The sequence below is a fragment of the Crocodylus siamensis genome, chromosome 5, assembly GCF_052110815.1.
Source record: "Crocodylus siamensis isolate JL-2025a chromosome 5, ASM5211081v1, whole genome shotgun sequence".
Lineage (NCBI taxonomy): Eukaryota > Metazoa > Chordata > Crocodylia > Crocodylidae > Crocodylus > Crocodylus siamensis.
This window is the reverse complement of record NC_143399.1, coordinates 2464652-2479557: the sequence shown is the minus strand read 5'-3', so window position 1 is coordinate 2479557 and position 14906 is coordinate 2464652. Positions and strand designations below refer to the sequence as shown.

Below are 14906 nucleotides of genomic sequence, written 5' to 3'. Positions count from 1 at the left end.
CCCCCCCCCGCCCCGCCCCGCCCTTTGCCGCCCCGTACTTGTGACCCCGCCCTGTTCTCCCTGCGCAGCCGCGCCCGCCCCCACACCGGGCCTGCGGGGCGCTGCTCGTCTGCTGGCCGGCGAGGCCGCGGCGCGCGCTGGTGCCCGCCGGGCAGCCGCGCGGTCCCGGGCCGAGCCCCAGTCCGCGCTAGTCGTGCAGAAGTGCCCCACGTGCCCGCGACGCAGGACAGCCCAGAGACCCGAGGGGTGAGGTGGCCCTGGAGTAGGAAGGGCACCGGCGGGACTCGAGGGCCTTGGCGTGAGCAGGACGGCAGACGGAGCTGGGGCTGTGACTCCAGTATCGTCTTCCCTTAGGCAGCACAGACGGGGCCAAAACAAGAAAAGCCGAGAACAAATGCCCCCCGTGTGGTTTTGCTTCCTGTACTCAGGTGGGAAATACTGATAGCTATTTTCCCCTCCTCTGGTTACAGATGGGACTGAAGAGGCCATGGGTGTTTGGGTTTAATCGCAGCAGAAATGGTGATAGCCTGCTCTCAGAGCAACCTCTGTATCATCGCAGCCAGGGCAGCCTTTGTTCGGTTTGGCTCCCATCCCCGGAGCAGTCACTGGATTTTTTTCTTCCTTGGTGAATTTCTCTGGGTTTTATTTTTATAAACCTTATTTAGAACATGAGAAAATGTCAGAGCAAGCTCAGGGAGAGATTTTGCAGGGTGAAAACATAGTTTCCCCAAGGGGGGGGGTGGCTCTGGGGCAGAGACCGTGTGTTTATCCACCCCTTTGTAAAAAGGGGTCCAGGCCACTAGTCCCTGTTTAGCACTCCACTACACCGCTGGCTGTATGCATCCACCACTGCTCTCCGCTTGATGAAATCAGCATCACTCAAGAGTTTACATATAGTCCCGTGTTGCCAACAGGTGAAGGAGATCCTCTTACAGGCACTATAAGTGCTCGTATAATAGCACCTGAGTTGCCACCATAACGATGTGGTTGTGATGCCGTAAGTGGAAGGGCATTTAAGAGCAATTCAAGGGCGCTTTTCCCAGGAAGCAGCTGCGTGCGACCTTGGCTCTTCCACTTCGGAGACGCTGCTCATCCATGTGCTGAGAGCTTGTGTGCTTGTAACTCGACTTCTCGCTTCCAGGGAGATGGACTCTCTCTCGGGAGATGCTACAAATGTCACTGCCGGCCTATGGACAGAGAGAGGCTTTCGGTTGCCAGGGTTACTTGTCCTCTGCTTTAATTAAGCGGTGATATATGGACAGGAAATTTTCAACAGGCAGAGCCGTACTGCTGCCCATCCCTAGAGATGGGTAGTAAATAACCTGAATATTCTGGGCAGATGAGCCCCTCTCCAGGTCACAGCTAGAGTTCAGTAATCCGGCACACTATTAATTACTATTATTAATAATAAATTAACCAGTGCCCCAGAGTGCTCGTTTCTGCAAAACAAAGAAGAGATGACTGTAAGGACACAGAAGGCTGCAGTAGTGATGTCACGCAATCGTTACAATGACACTCATTGCTCTTCCCCTAGAGAAAAAAGGAAAAAAAGCTTTTGAGTTTGACTGGGCGTAGGGGTATTTGGATGGAGAATACTACCATTAGATGCATTAAATTAGCAGAAGATATCAAGGGACTCAGAAGCTAGGATGACCCTAGCAAAGGTTTGCAGCCCATTTAGCAGCAAGTTTTCAACGTCATGCTTTCAGGTGTGTAAACCAATATGAAAAACCAAGCTGAAAATATCCACTGAGATCCACAAGCCTTTCTGATTAAAGTTGCACATGTGATAAGCAGTGCATTGATTCCTGCCAATGTCATGTTTGCTTCTCAATGTGCTTTAGCTTCTCTCTGGTTGTTTCCGGCTGAGAACCACTGCAGAGACTGGATCAGAGATTATAATAATAATTAGGTCATTTTATAAGGAAACAGATGATGGAAAACAAAGGAGAGGGAAATAAGGAAGAGAAAAGGAGAGGCTGAGGGGGAGAGAGAGATTTTCCATCTTGAAAAGACCAGAGATTGCAGCTAGAGGAAGGACACATTCATACGATGGCGTGGCCCTGGCCTCCACAGGGTGGATTCAGCCTGGCTCAGCTGTGCGTCCTGAGCCCTGTACTGCTAACACCAAAACTGTGTTACCCCTTCTCCACCTTCCCAGAAGTATGGGCAGAGCCGGTGTCCCATCTCTCATGGACCTGGAGTGCTATTTCCATTGCTGTCATGAAATCCCGGCTGTGCACTGTGAAGTCCTAGGGGGGCACATCTTTGCTGCAATACAGCACACAGGACAGCTATTTGGACACGATAAGGATGGGGGATGTTGTTAGGCAAAAAGCTCAGCAGAGGAGGCTTGATGAGAGGCATGGAGAGAGGGAAAGCCTGTGATGCTGGGGAAAAGGGCAGCTGTGCTAAGCGTGAGATTGGCATTTAGTAGCCTTGGCCCTATGCCCAGCTCTGTTGGATGTCCTTGGGAAAGTCACTTAATCTACTTGTGCCTTGGTTTCCCTATGGGCACAATGGGGTCAGTGCTACTGATCTCCTTCGTGCAGCAATTTGTCCTCTACAGATGGACATTGTGGTATAAGGCCTGTGTGTTGTTATTCCCAGGCTTAGGCAATGCGTGTTGCCCATTTCTCCTTCCTTCAGTTTTGCAGAGCTCTTGCAGACTCAGGTGAACGCAGGGGAAACCCGTCAGCCTTGTGCATCTTCAGCAGAATGAGTCACTCCGTGCTGATGCCAGGATGGTTGGTGACAACTTAGATTTGTCTTCCATCAGGCATGCACCATGATGTGGCATCTGACCTGCGCACACCTCCAAGCGCCCCAAGGAGGTGGATGGACTCAGGGACTGGTCTCCAGTCGTAGTGTGTTATATAAACCCTGTGCAGGGGGGAGAAGGGCTATGACCAGGGGAAACTGCTTGAAGCTGAATAGCAAACCAGAAGAGACAGCGCGGGTGATTGCTTCTTTCCCAAGGTCAGCACATACGACAAGCACATTTTTATAAAAGGCAAATTAAAACCCAGGAGGCCAGGAGTGAAAAAGCACTTGTCAAAGAGAGGCAGCTGCCTCGGGGTGACTTGCAGGCACAGTTTGCTCTGTGGCTCCCTGTGATGTTACAGCTCCTCCGTCATTGCCTCCTGTGTTCAGAGAGATGCCATTCATCTATCTTTAATAACGGTGACGCAGGCTGGAAGCGCGTCTTCCCCCCCCCCCGCATATCTGCCTCCGTCATCTTTCCCTCCAAGGACACTTCATGGCTTCATAAGGAAGAAAGGGGAAAAGTAGTTAAATAAAAGAGATCAGACAGGAACACCTCAGAGCTGAAGAGTTATCTTTGGGGAGGGATTACCATCAATGCAGTTCACATGACTCAGAGAAATGGCACTGGGCTAAGTTGCTGACTGGTTTGAATCTAGGTTTGTGTAGGGGAAAGGGTTTGGGAATTAGTCACTGGAGGGGGGGAGCTGGAAGACAAGATGAGAAACTGGTGCTTCACTGCAGTGCCAACTCCTAGCCATTTCCCAGGCAGGATTCAGCAAGTAGCTAGAGGTCTCTTGGGAGACATCCTGGGGTCATCAGAAGTGTTGCTGGATAACTGACTCATGATGTTTGTGCCTGAAAGCTTACAATTAATCTTTTTTTTCCCCAGCGATTTGAGTTGGTCTAATAAAAGATATCAGATTTACCCAAAGAGCATTGTCCTCCTCTGTCCTTAGACCAACGTGGCTACAACCTATACCCAGCACTAAGAAGACAGAGGCTCCTTAACCCAGGTGTTTTGTCTCTGGGAACCCCAAGAGGTCACCGGGAACCTTGGAAATCACCACATCTATCAACAGCATCACTACACTGGCAGCACTGCTGCACTGGGCATGTGAACAGCAGCTGGCAAGCACTTGGGTGTTGTTTGAATCAGTTACTGCTGGGCCTGGGAGCACACCCAACCTATACCAAGTGGCACCTCTCCCAAACTGCTGTTGTCCTAAGGAATCTTAGCTTTCAGTTAAGCAAAGCCAGCTAAGCCTCTTGCTAATAGTGATGCACAGAACATGGACAGAGTGTCAAGGAGGCAGAGATGAGTCTCTGTAGAGAACCAGGAACTGTTGTTGGAGAGGCAAGAAAGGCCCCATTCATTCCAGAGAGGTGTGGTGCGAATGGCCCCATTCATCCCACAGAGGTGCAAACTCAGCCCAGCAGCAAAGATAGCTTTCAAGCCAAGGCTGTTAAACTGCTTCATTCCTCAGGTGAGACAAGCAGCAGCAGATCTTGGGCACAGACCAGCACCCTCTACTCACCTGGACCTCTCAGTCTGGTGCCAGAGACAAATGGGATTTGGCAGGTGCCAGCAAGTCTCAGCAGTCGAGGATGATCATCTTTCATGGTTGTCTTATCTGTGGGTCTGAAGATGGCTGATGGGATTGACAGGCTCTGTCGCATCTCGGACACCTGTTTCAGTGCAGGGTGAGTGACTCCAGATTCTTGATTCAGTCCGCAACACACTGTTTCTGCCAAAACCAGCAGGTACCTTCCTCCATTCAAAACCCCTGGGCATATTCAGGCCTGCAGAGGAGAACAGGGGCTCCAGCAGGCCAGTACATCTCAGACTGCTGCATGGAGATGGGCTGAGCACATGTACCACCTGCTGTGATTCTCTCTGCAGGTCATTTTGACAAGGAAGCACCCCCTCCCATGGAAAGGGTGAGCATCAGCTGAAGGCACAAAACCTTCTCACCATACCTTGTGTTCTGGACAGAATCCCAATGGAGCCTGGGCTTCGTACATGTCCTGGGGGCCATGGCACCAACCTCTTCCGCAGCAAAAGACAGGCTCTGCCCATACTGCAGCACAGAGCTCAGCACAGGCTAACTCCCTCTTGAGGCTAACAGCTCTTGGCTGAGTTTTTTTGCAGCTTGCACTGAATTTGGTGCTGCCATGGCTATATTACTACCAGTTCCCAAGCTAGTTAACTGAAACCTAGCATGGATAGATCTGTGCTACACTGCAGTGACAGCAGTGCTTGCAGGGTAGACATGCCCTGAGTCTGTAAGAGAACAGATGTGAATGACAAACAGGCTGGCCCCCACAAAGGAATAACGAGATAAAAGCCGTGTTCTCTGCAGAACAGCTGCCTCCCTATCACATCCATCTGCCCTTGAGTTTCTAACACAGGGTTTCCTTGCAGTCCCACAGATCTCTAGCTAGTTTAACAGGAGTGTAGTTAAACGTGAGCAGACCAGCAACCTCTGGAAAGTCCAGTGTAGACAGGACACGCTGCCTTTCACATGCACGAAGCCAGGTGAGTGACGACTTGGCTTGCATGTATTAGAGCAATCACTGCTTTGCCTCTGCTAGACATTTCAAACATATTAGCTAACACATTAACCACTGTGTTCTGCCATCACACCTTCACATCTTAATCCAGACCAGGCACACAGACAAAAGGGCTCTGACTGCCATGCTTGGAAACATGTCACCACCAAGGTAACTAGGCAGAGAAAGGGGCAAGGTGGGCTCCAGTGCTTGGCTTCATTGTTTGAAAGCAAAGTGGGAATTCTTTATCAGCAGATAGAGCTCCAGTGACAAACCCATCTGGGATACATGGGAGGGGACAGGAAATGGGAAGAACATCCTCGAGGGGAGCCCACCAAGAAGTCTTTTGAAAATCTTGCGTTTGATGTGCTGCAGAAGCCCTGGAGGATTCGCTCCTCAAGCTGCTCTATTTCATTTCCACAGGAACAAAAGCCAGTGAAGAGACATCAGATGGACCAAATTCTCCCTAGTGGCACTGATTTACACCCAGCACAATTCCAATGCCTTCAATTAAATTCTTCCAGATTTACACTCACAATGTTTTAAAAAGAAAATATCCCCCTGGTGTCCATTGCCCAGACAGTTATTCCAAAAATAAATCTCTCAGAAACATTGATTTTCATATATTCTTGCAAAATAATTAGCAACTTAGCAAGTCTGTGGCCCTTTGTTAGTTGCTAGTAGTATAGGACCAATACATCCAGCTACACAGATCCATCCAGCTGAAAGCAGCTGTAATACATACTTCTCCCACGCTTCCTTATGAATGTCATTTGGCAAGGTGCTCTGTCCTGAGACCCCCATACAGAACATACAGGACATGTGTGCTTCACTTTAAGCACAGATTGAATGTAATTAGAGAATGTTAAGAGTCATGAACCAGAAATGACACAGCCATAAGGGAAAGACAGTGCCTAAGTGAGGGACTAGCATATGGGGGTGAGGAGGAGAATGCAACTAGGTTAAAGAAACTAAACCCTTTCCTGGATCAGACAGCGTAGCATCTTTTGTGCAAAGATCGCCACCCATCACATAGCCAACCGGGCTTATTGTCTCCTTGCACTTCCCTGTCTGTCTGTATTCCTCTATAACCTCTTGTTTTATACTTAGCTGGTGAGCTGTCTTTGTCCCAAGTTTGTGTAGTGTCTGGCATGGTGATGGCCTGTGTTTAGGGTGTCATGCTGGTGCTAACATGCCAACCTTACTAGGCTAGAAGGGAATATTGCAATCATTTTGCCTGACTTCTGGGACAGCACAGGCCAGAGAACCTCACCCAGAGATTCTGGCCAAGCTAAAGCAGATTTTTTAGAAAAAGACCCCTCCCCAGCATGATTTACAACCTTCAAGTGATGGAAAACCCACTACACCCCTTGGGTAGATGCCCCAGTAGATAATTTCCCTGCTAATTTAAATGTGTGTTCTTTATTTTCTGTTTCCAGCTCTTGGAACTTGATTTGCCTTTGCCTGTTAGATGAACAGATCTCACTCTTAAGAGATACCTTCTTCCCCTGGAGATACTTAAAGGTTGTGATCAAATCACCTCTGAAATCACCTCTGGTAACTTTTTTCATCATTACTACCAAGAGCATTTTCCAAACCTTGGACTATTCTTGCAGCTCTTTTTCTGAACCCTTTTCCAGTTTGTCAGCCTCCTTTATATGTGGGCACCCAGACTGGACACAGGATTGAAGTAATGGTTTCAGTCGTGCTGCATACAGTCATCTAAACCCCTCTCTCCTCCCATTCCACGTTCTCCTCATTATTACTGGTGTTCAGAGCCCTCTCCAGGACGTAGGCATTCACAGAGATGGTTTTCTTTGGTAAAGAAGGAACATCTTTCTATCCTGCAGTCCCAGGGGCATTTCCCATGCTCTGCAGCAGAGACTTCCCCTCTTACCGCCTATCACCTGAGCTCTTTTTAAATCAAATTTTGATTACTGTGGGGTGAATTCATGTTTGGCTTCTTGCATGGCCCATGACAATTAAATAACCCGAGCAGCCTCTCTAGAGAAGGGAGTTCTACCGAAAGTAGAAAGAAGTCAACCACAAGCCACAGAACAGTTTTTTCAAGCATTTGATCATTAAGCAAGACAGTCAGCTCAACGGCTGTGTGAAGAGGGTGTGGGGGGTGATACCCAGGCTGTGCAGAGCTTCCTGTAGTGGTATTTTCAGGATGCATGACTCTTGCCTTTCTTCCTGAATACCAGATAAAGATCGTTACTAATAAAGGTGACCCTTGTGGATCTTTCTCCGATCACTTTCTATCTACCATTAATTTTCTTCCTTCAGGAAACAATTAAAAGTTTTTTAAGCCACTTGCCTATCTGCAGGTTTGAGAGCCAGTGCTACAAGCATTGCGTATTTTTGTGAGTGAGGGAAGTGGCAAGTAGGAAGCAATCAGCTTTGGTTTCAGACAGGGCTTTTGCTGCTTCTGCATGTGCCTATGAGATCATCAGCAAAACTTTGGTTCTTCTTATTCCCAAACACAGGCTGCTTGCTCTTGAAAAAACAGTAGCTATGCTTATAACAATGTCCCAATGTATAAGCCATCCCACACATATGGATTGTCCCTCTGTGTAATTATGAGCGTGAAGCTGCCTGTGATGAGTATATGAGAGAGAGCTAGAGATGTGAAGAGTGCTTTCTACAGAGTAGGTAATCCCCAAGAGAGCTTTGTCATACTAGATTATACTGGCATATGGCAGTAGGGAATTTCCAGACCTTTGGTTTGCTTTAAATGCCAGCACCTGAAAGCTGTCAACAAGGCCACTGGTGGGGAAAGAGAGAGAGCCATTATCTGTGTTGAAATGCAGGACCTGGGTGACATTGCTGAGGGACTGAAGGGGGAAAAGATGATGTGTTTGCTTCAGTTCAGTGATTCTGTCCTAAACCAAATGGAGGGAGAGAAGTGTAAGCCATGAGGTGTCAAAGCAGCAGCTGGTACAAACGGAATAAAGGGAATATCTGCAAAAGCTGGAAAATACTGGAGTTAATTTAACTGAGCATAAAACAGCAGCAGACGTGTGATTCTAGAGGGATCCTTCACATGCTGAATATTTGGGATCTGCAGAACACATATAAAAGCATTGGGATGTTTAAGAGTTTACTCTATGTAATCTTTTAAACTTAGATCAAGGTAGAGATGCCTGAACAAACTTCCCTCTGAATTTCTAGCACTGAAAACGTAGCTTTTAAATATTGTAAAGGAATTTAAGTCTGGTGGGAAGTGCCATCCTGGAGCCAAGGTTGTCAGGTGTCCAGGAGCTGTCAGGCTGCTTTGGAGGCAGCTCCCGCTTTGAGCACCAGAAAACAAAAGTAGCTGACAGATCTGAATAGGTTTGTTTGCTTTCCTTGGCACAGATCAATTAGGTTATGATGAATAAGAGGGAGGAAGCAAACTGCCTGAAATGGTGGGGAACAAGAACTGGAGGAAGGAGTAGACCGGAACGAGGAACCCCAGGCATGGGCAGGACTCTCGTGGGAAAAGTAGTACATACACAAGTAAAATGCTATTTCATACACATGGGAGAACCCAGTTACAGGTGCAGAAACCAGATTAATTCTAGCATGTCTTAACTTTGGAATCCAATTATGTTAGGGTGAATGGGGGCCAATCATGAGTTTGACAACGTGCCAATGAGATTTTAAAGCTAGAATCTAAGAGGCTGGATTTGCCGGTTGCATAAGATTATAGTCAATATTGGAATTGGATTAAATTAAAACATCCTTTTTAATTAATCCAAGTGAGTACTCACTTCGTGCTAGGTTTTTTTTTCAGGTCAGCTCTCACTGTGGGAAGTATTTCTTAGGTAGGGCACTTGGTTATTCTTAACCAAGCAACAGATTATATAATCGCCAAGAGTTGTGTAAGTATATAGCCAGCTGCTCACTGGTCAGGTGCAGACTAAACAAGCATTCTAGACATGGACAGGACACAGACTACAGGTACATAATTACCTGTATGCAATTCACACAGACCAGTGCTGTGCCGTGACATCTGTAGCAGGGAATAATATATACCTCTATGTGCTTCTGGTTGGTAGCTGCTATCTTATGGGCTTCCTTTTGATTGCCAGAAGTAATATTTTTAGAGAGGTGACAGGTCAGTGGATCAAGGAACATTTGGAAATGTTTTCATTCTCTCTTTCTTTGATTTGCCAATCAGCCACACTGGCTGTTTATACATTAGAAGCAATTAACTGAAGTCCTGGACAGATCTATCCCTATTAAAATGTAATGGAATAACATTTGATGAGAGGCTTGCCTTGGAGAAATCATTCAAAAAGGGAAGAGAAGATTAAAAGGTTTTTGCATTATTTTTTTCCTTTGACCCAGGTGTGGGTATTTATTTATAAGAGTCTGGTTTCCAGATGAGAATCTCAAATAAGTGTTTGGGTATTTATTATTTAAATCAGACCCAGTATAAGGCTTTAAGGATCACAATTCCCCATCTCTCTCTTAGCAAAAGTTGAAAAATTGGCCCAGAATAATTCAACAAAAGGCAATGAGGACAGGGTGAGCTGCCTTTCACAGCGCCTCCCCAGCACAAATGGGAAAAGATTTTATTGTGGAAGATTTTCCTAGACCCTATACTGCTCTGAGAATGTTTTCCTTCCATGCTCAAAATTTGCATGTGCCATCCGGCAAATATACACTTGCTATCTAGATTCTCCTTCACTGAAAGTTTTAAAAAATTAGTCAGATACGTACTAGTAAGGAAAGATTTAGGACTAGCATTCCTGCATTTGCACTGGGCCTTAAACCGGGTGACCCACATGTTCCCTTCCAACTCTATGCCTATACGGTTAAAACTTCATAGTTTCATAGCTAGTTTATAGTTTCATAGTTAGTAGGGTAGGAAGGGACCTCAGCAGATCAAGTCCAACCCCCTGCCATGGCAGGAAAGAGTAACTGTCCAGCAAGGTGTACATCCAGCCTCCTCTTAAAGACCCCCAGGGTAGGAGCCAGCACCACTTCTCTTGGAAGTTGGCTCTAGATCCTAGCTGCCCTGACCATGAAGTCGCGCCTCCTGATAGCTAGCCTAAACCTGCCCTCTGCCAGCTTGTGACCATTATTTCTAGTCACTGGCCTAACCAGTGCCGCACAGAGGGGGAGGATCACCTCCCTGGACCTGCTCGAGATGCATCTGTGGATGCAGGACAAGGTGCGGTTGGCCTTCCTGACCGCCTCCCCACACTGCCGGCCCGTGTTCATCTTGGAGTCAATGATGGCCCCCAGATCCTTTTCTGCCTCTGCCCTGATGAGAAGGGAGTTCCCCAGCCTGTAGGTATGGTGCTGGCTCTTCCTCCCCGGGTGCAGCACCTTGCACTTGTCAGTGTTGAATCCCATCCTATTCTTGTGCGCCCACCCCTGTAACCTGTCTAGGTCCGACTGCAGCCTATTCCTCCCTTCTAGCGTGCCCGCATCCCCCACATCTTAGTGTCATCAGCAAATTTGAACAGGTGCTTTTTACCCCCTTGTCCAAGTCACTGATGAAGATGTTGAACAGTGCGGGCCCGAGGACCGAGCCCTGGGGGACCCCACTGCCCACGTCCTCCAGGCTGAGAAGGACCCATCCACCACCGCTCTCTGGGTGCGGCCCTCCGGGCAGTTGGCGACAAATCTGACTGTGTGGGTGTCGACACCACAGCCCCCCAGTTTCTTAATGAGAACGGGGTGAGAGAGTGTCAAAAGCCTTCCGGAAGTCCAGGAAGATGATGTCCACTGCTACCCCTGCATCTAATGATCTGGTGATCTGATCGTAAAAGGCCACCAGGTTGGTCTGACACGACCTGCCTTGAATGGACCCGTGTTGGTTGCCTCTCAGCATGGTCTCCCCCCAGCCCCTTGTGGACATGAGCCAGAATAATTCTCTCAAAAAGCTTGCCCAGGACCAAGGTACGACTAACTGGCCTGTAGCTCCCCGGGTCCTCCTTCCTCCCCATTTTTGAAGATGGGAACCACGTTGGCCTCTTCCAGTCCTCTGGCACCACACCAGAGCACCACGAGTGCTCGTACAGCCGTGCCAGGGGTCCTGCAATGACCTCAGCTAATTCCCTCAGCACTCGGGGGTGGAGATTGTCCGGACCCGCTGATTTAAGTACGTCCAGTCCCTCCAGACGTTCCCTGACTAGATCCTCACTGACCCTAGGCCTGGGTGCACCTCCCTTGGGACCTATGGAGGTCCCGGTAGGGGGTGTGATCCGGTCCCTGCTCAGGAAAATGGAGGCAAAGAAATTGTTAAATAGGTTAGGTTTGCTGTCTGGTGCAACGACCAGATTTCCTAGCATGTTTTGCAGGGGCTATGTTACCCGGTACCTTCTTTTTACCCCCTATGTATTTAAAAAAGGACTTCTTGTTGTCCTTGATCTGGGTCGCTCATCCCAGTCCCATCTCTGCTTTGGGCTTCCTGACACCCCCTGCGGCCCCGAGCAACCTCAGTGTAGTCCTCCCTGGTGATGGCCCTTCCCTGCCATTGGGTGTGCACCTCCCTTTTAGCTAGGAGACCTTCCCGGATGCTTTTGGTGAGCCATGGGGACTTGTGCGCCCTCCTGCCCCCTTTGATCCGTGTTGGGATTACCTCCCTTTGGGCTTGGAGGATCCTCTCCTTAAGGAGCGACCACTCTCCTTGGACACCCAGCTCCCCTCCCCTCTGGGACCTCAGTGTGTCCCCGACTAGTCTCCTTATCTCACTGAAGTCTGCCCTCCTGAAATCTAGGGCTGCTGCCTTGCTGCTGGCCTTTGCCACCTTGCGCTGGATGGTGAATCCCAGCAGGCGATGATCGCTGTCGCCCAGGTGGTCGAGCACCTGCAGCCCCCGCACCAGGTTGTCACCTGTGGCCAGCACCAGGTCCAACAAGGCATCTCCCCTGGTGGGGCTGCGCACTCCTGGGTTAGATGGAGGTCCTGCACTCTGGCCAAGAACCGATGTGAGCGGTCAGACCTGGCCGACTGCTCTTCCCAGCAGATGTCTGGAAAGTTCAGGTCCCCCATGATGACCACATCTTTTGACCTAACTGCCTCTGTGAGCTGACTTAAGAATTCCTGGTCTAGCTCTTCCCCGTGGTTGGGGGGTCTGTAGTAGACCCCCACCATTAAGTCTCTTTCCCCACGACTGCCTTGTATTCTAACCCAGAGCACTTCCGTGTGCCCCTCCTCTGACTCTGTGCTACCTGATGAGGATGTGTATTCCTCCTTAATGTAGAGTGCCACACCCCCGCCTCTCTTCCCTGTCCTGTCCCTCCTGTACAGCCGATAGCCCTTGATATTCACCGCCCGGTCATGCGTTGGGTCCCACCACATTTCAGTGGGCCCCACTATGTCTGGATTGGTGTCAGCTAGTAGGAGGGTGAGTTTCTCCTGCTTGTTCCCCATACTATGAATGTTTGTGTAGAGGCATTTGAGGCCTCCTGTGGATGCGTGCACTGGCCCCCTAATCACAGCATTGCCCGGGCCCCTGTTGCTTACCTGTGTATATGTCCATTCATCGGTCTAGGCTGGGCTGTACTTGTGAGTGCTGCTTGGTTTAGCGGCCCAAGGCTTCCTCCTCCCTTGTCTATCCCTTCCCCCGACGAGCCTAGTTTAAAGTTTAAACTTCTTCTATCAGGTATGTCACTGATCCCAGAATGCTGGAATTATTACATCTTCTTCAGGGAGTTAATCATATTTGCCCTTCGGGTCTCTTTTTCTGTTTTCTATCATTAGAAATGCTCATGTTTGAGCACTAGGTGTCAGCCTCATTTCATACAAATGGACATCTGTGCTTTTCTCCAATCATGGAGCCACACTGACAACTTGCCGGGAGCCCACAGGTCATCCAGAATCCTGACGAAGTTGCATTACATGGATGAGGCTGCAGGTTTCATGTGGAGGATCAGCTCCAGGAGGCAGGGCATGGAAACCATAGCAGGATCCTACACACTGTCCTGCGTGACTCTGCCTCCCCCTTCACTACTGCTCTGTGGGGTTGTAGCAGCTTGCCCCCTTCTTGTAACTAACTACATGAGCCTTGCTATTCTGGGGGTCCTCCTACACATTCAAATCAAAGTTGGATGGAAACCAGCTGTAGAGTTGTCACACCTTTTCAAGCACTAACTTTATAGCTGGTTGGCTCGTTATAGCTGGGTAATCATTTTTATCCCACAATAATGAGTTTGCACATGGGGCTACTTGAAATTTACTGCATGCTTAACCAGTTCATTATATAAAGTTTAACTAGTTAATTGTATGATATATGTAATGAGTAGCAGGGGCCTGGGAGCCGGATAATCCAGCTCAATCTCTCCTGATGGCAGGGGGGATCTGGTGGTATGCACTGGTGCATATGCACCTCACTTAGGGCCCTGCTACAAGTTCAAACTCAAGCTGGATAGAAACCAGTTATATAGAGAGTTGTTACACCTTTTCAAGCACCAATTTTATAGCTGGTTGGCTCTCTTTATAGCAGGATGATCATTTTTGTGATGTGATGATTACTTTGCACAGGTGGCTAGTCTAAAATGGTTGTGCAAATCACCAGTTAATTATGTGATAATTACTGTTTATGTACAACTGGTCTTACTTTGCACAGGTTGCCAGTCTAAATTTATTGCATGAATCACCAGTTAATTGTGTGATGATTACTTTGTACATATGAACAGTCTTACTTCGCATGGATGGTCAGTCCATATTGTGCAATTCACCAGTTATTACGTTGTATGTGTGAACAGTTTTACTTTGCACGGGTGGCTAGTCTAAATTCCTTGCACAATTCACCAGTTAATTATGTGACAATTACTTTGTATGTGCGACCAGGTTTACTTTGCACGGGTGGTCAGTCTAAATTTATTGCACGATTCGCTAATTAATTGTGTGATCATTACTTTGTACATATGAACGATCTTACTCTGCACAGGTGGCTGGTCTATATTGTGTGATTCACCGGTTAATTGTATAAGGATTGTTTTGTACATGCGACTGGTCTTACTTTACACAGGTGGCCAGTCTAAATTCATTGCATGATTCACCAGTTAATATGTGATGATTACCTCGTACGTGTGAATGGTCTTACTTTGCACGGCCGGGGGGTCTAAACATCTTGTGCGATTCACCTGTTTCAGTCTATTCGTGATGTAGCCTTAGATGCCCGCTGCTCCCAAAGTTTGAAAGCACTTGGCACTGTTTCCAGTCAGCTTGTCATCATCTCCCACAACCCTTCCCCACTCTTCATTCCCCAGGTGTTAATGACTCTCTCTTCCTGTTAACAGGCTTGATGTCCCCCCATATTGAGCTCCCCTTTATTTCTGCTGCGTTGGCTGCTCCTGGTCACCGAGCTCCTATTTCACAGCCCCGCACGTGGCTTCTCACTTGTGCCAATGAGATTATATCTGTTTTTGCTTCTATCTTAGACTGAATCTGCGCCGCCGTAGGCCCCCACAGCATTAGGAAAACTTCTGGTGTATTTTGAATTAGAGAAAAATGTGTGTGGAGGGTCCCGGCTGGGCTGGTGCGGCGCTGAGGGAGGAGTGGGCACTACGGCGCACTGCCTCGTGGCTGTGAGAGGCCGGGGTGGAGGCCATGCCATGGCAAGGGCCTCTGAGACCCGCCTCTGG

At 48.4% G+C, this 14906-nt stretch overlaps 1 protein-coding gene across 2 annotated transcripts in view; it reads left to right on the top strand.

Annotated features, from left to right (window-relative positions):
- Positions 1-65: 65 nt before the first annotated feature.
- TESK2 (testis associated actin remodelling kinase 2) overlaps positions 66-14906 on the top strand; it is a 119181-nt gene continuing 104340 nt past the window's right edge. Inside the window, exons 1-2 of one of the 2 annotated variants that reach the window (XM_090049031.1) lie at positions 66-428; positions 3723-4467. The gene's annotated coding sequence lies outside the window, so the exon portion shown is untranslated. Of the gene's footprint in view, positions 429-3655; positions 4468-14906 lie in introns of both variants that reach the window. The other variant, XM_090049029.1, reaches the window with a different exon arrangement.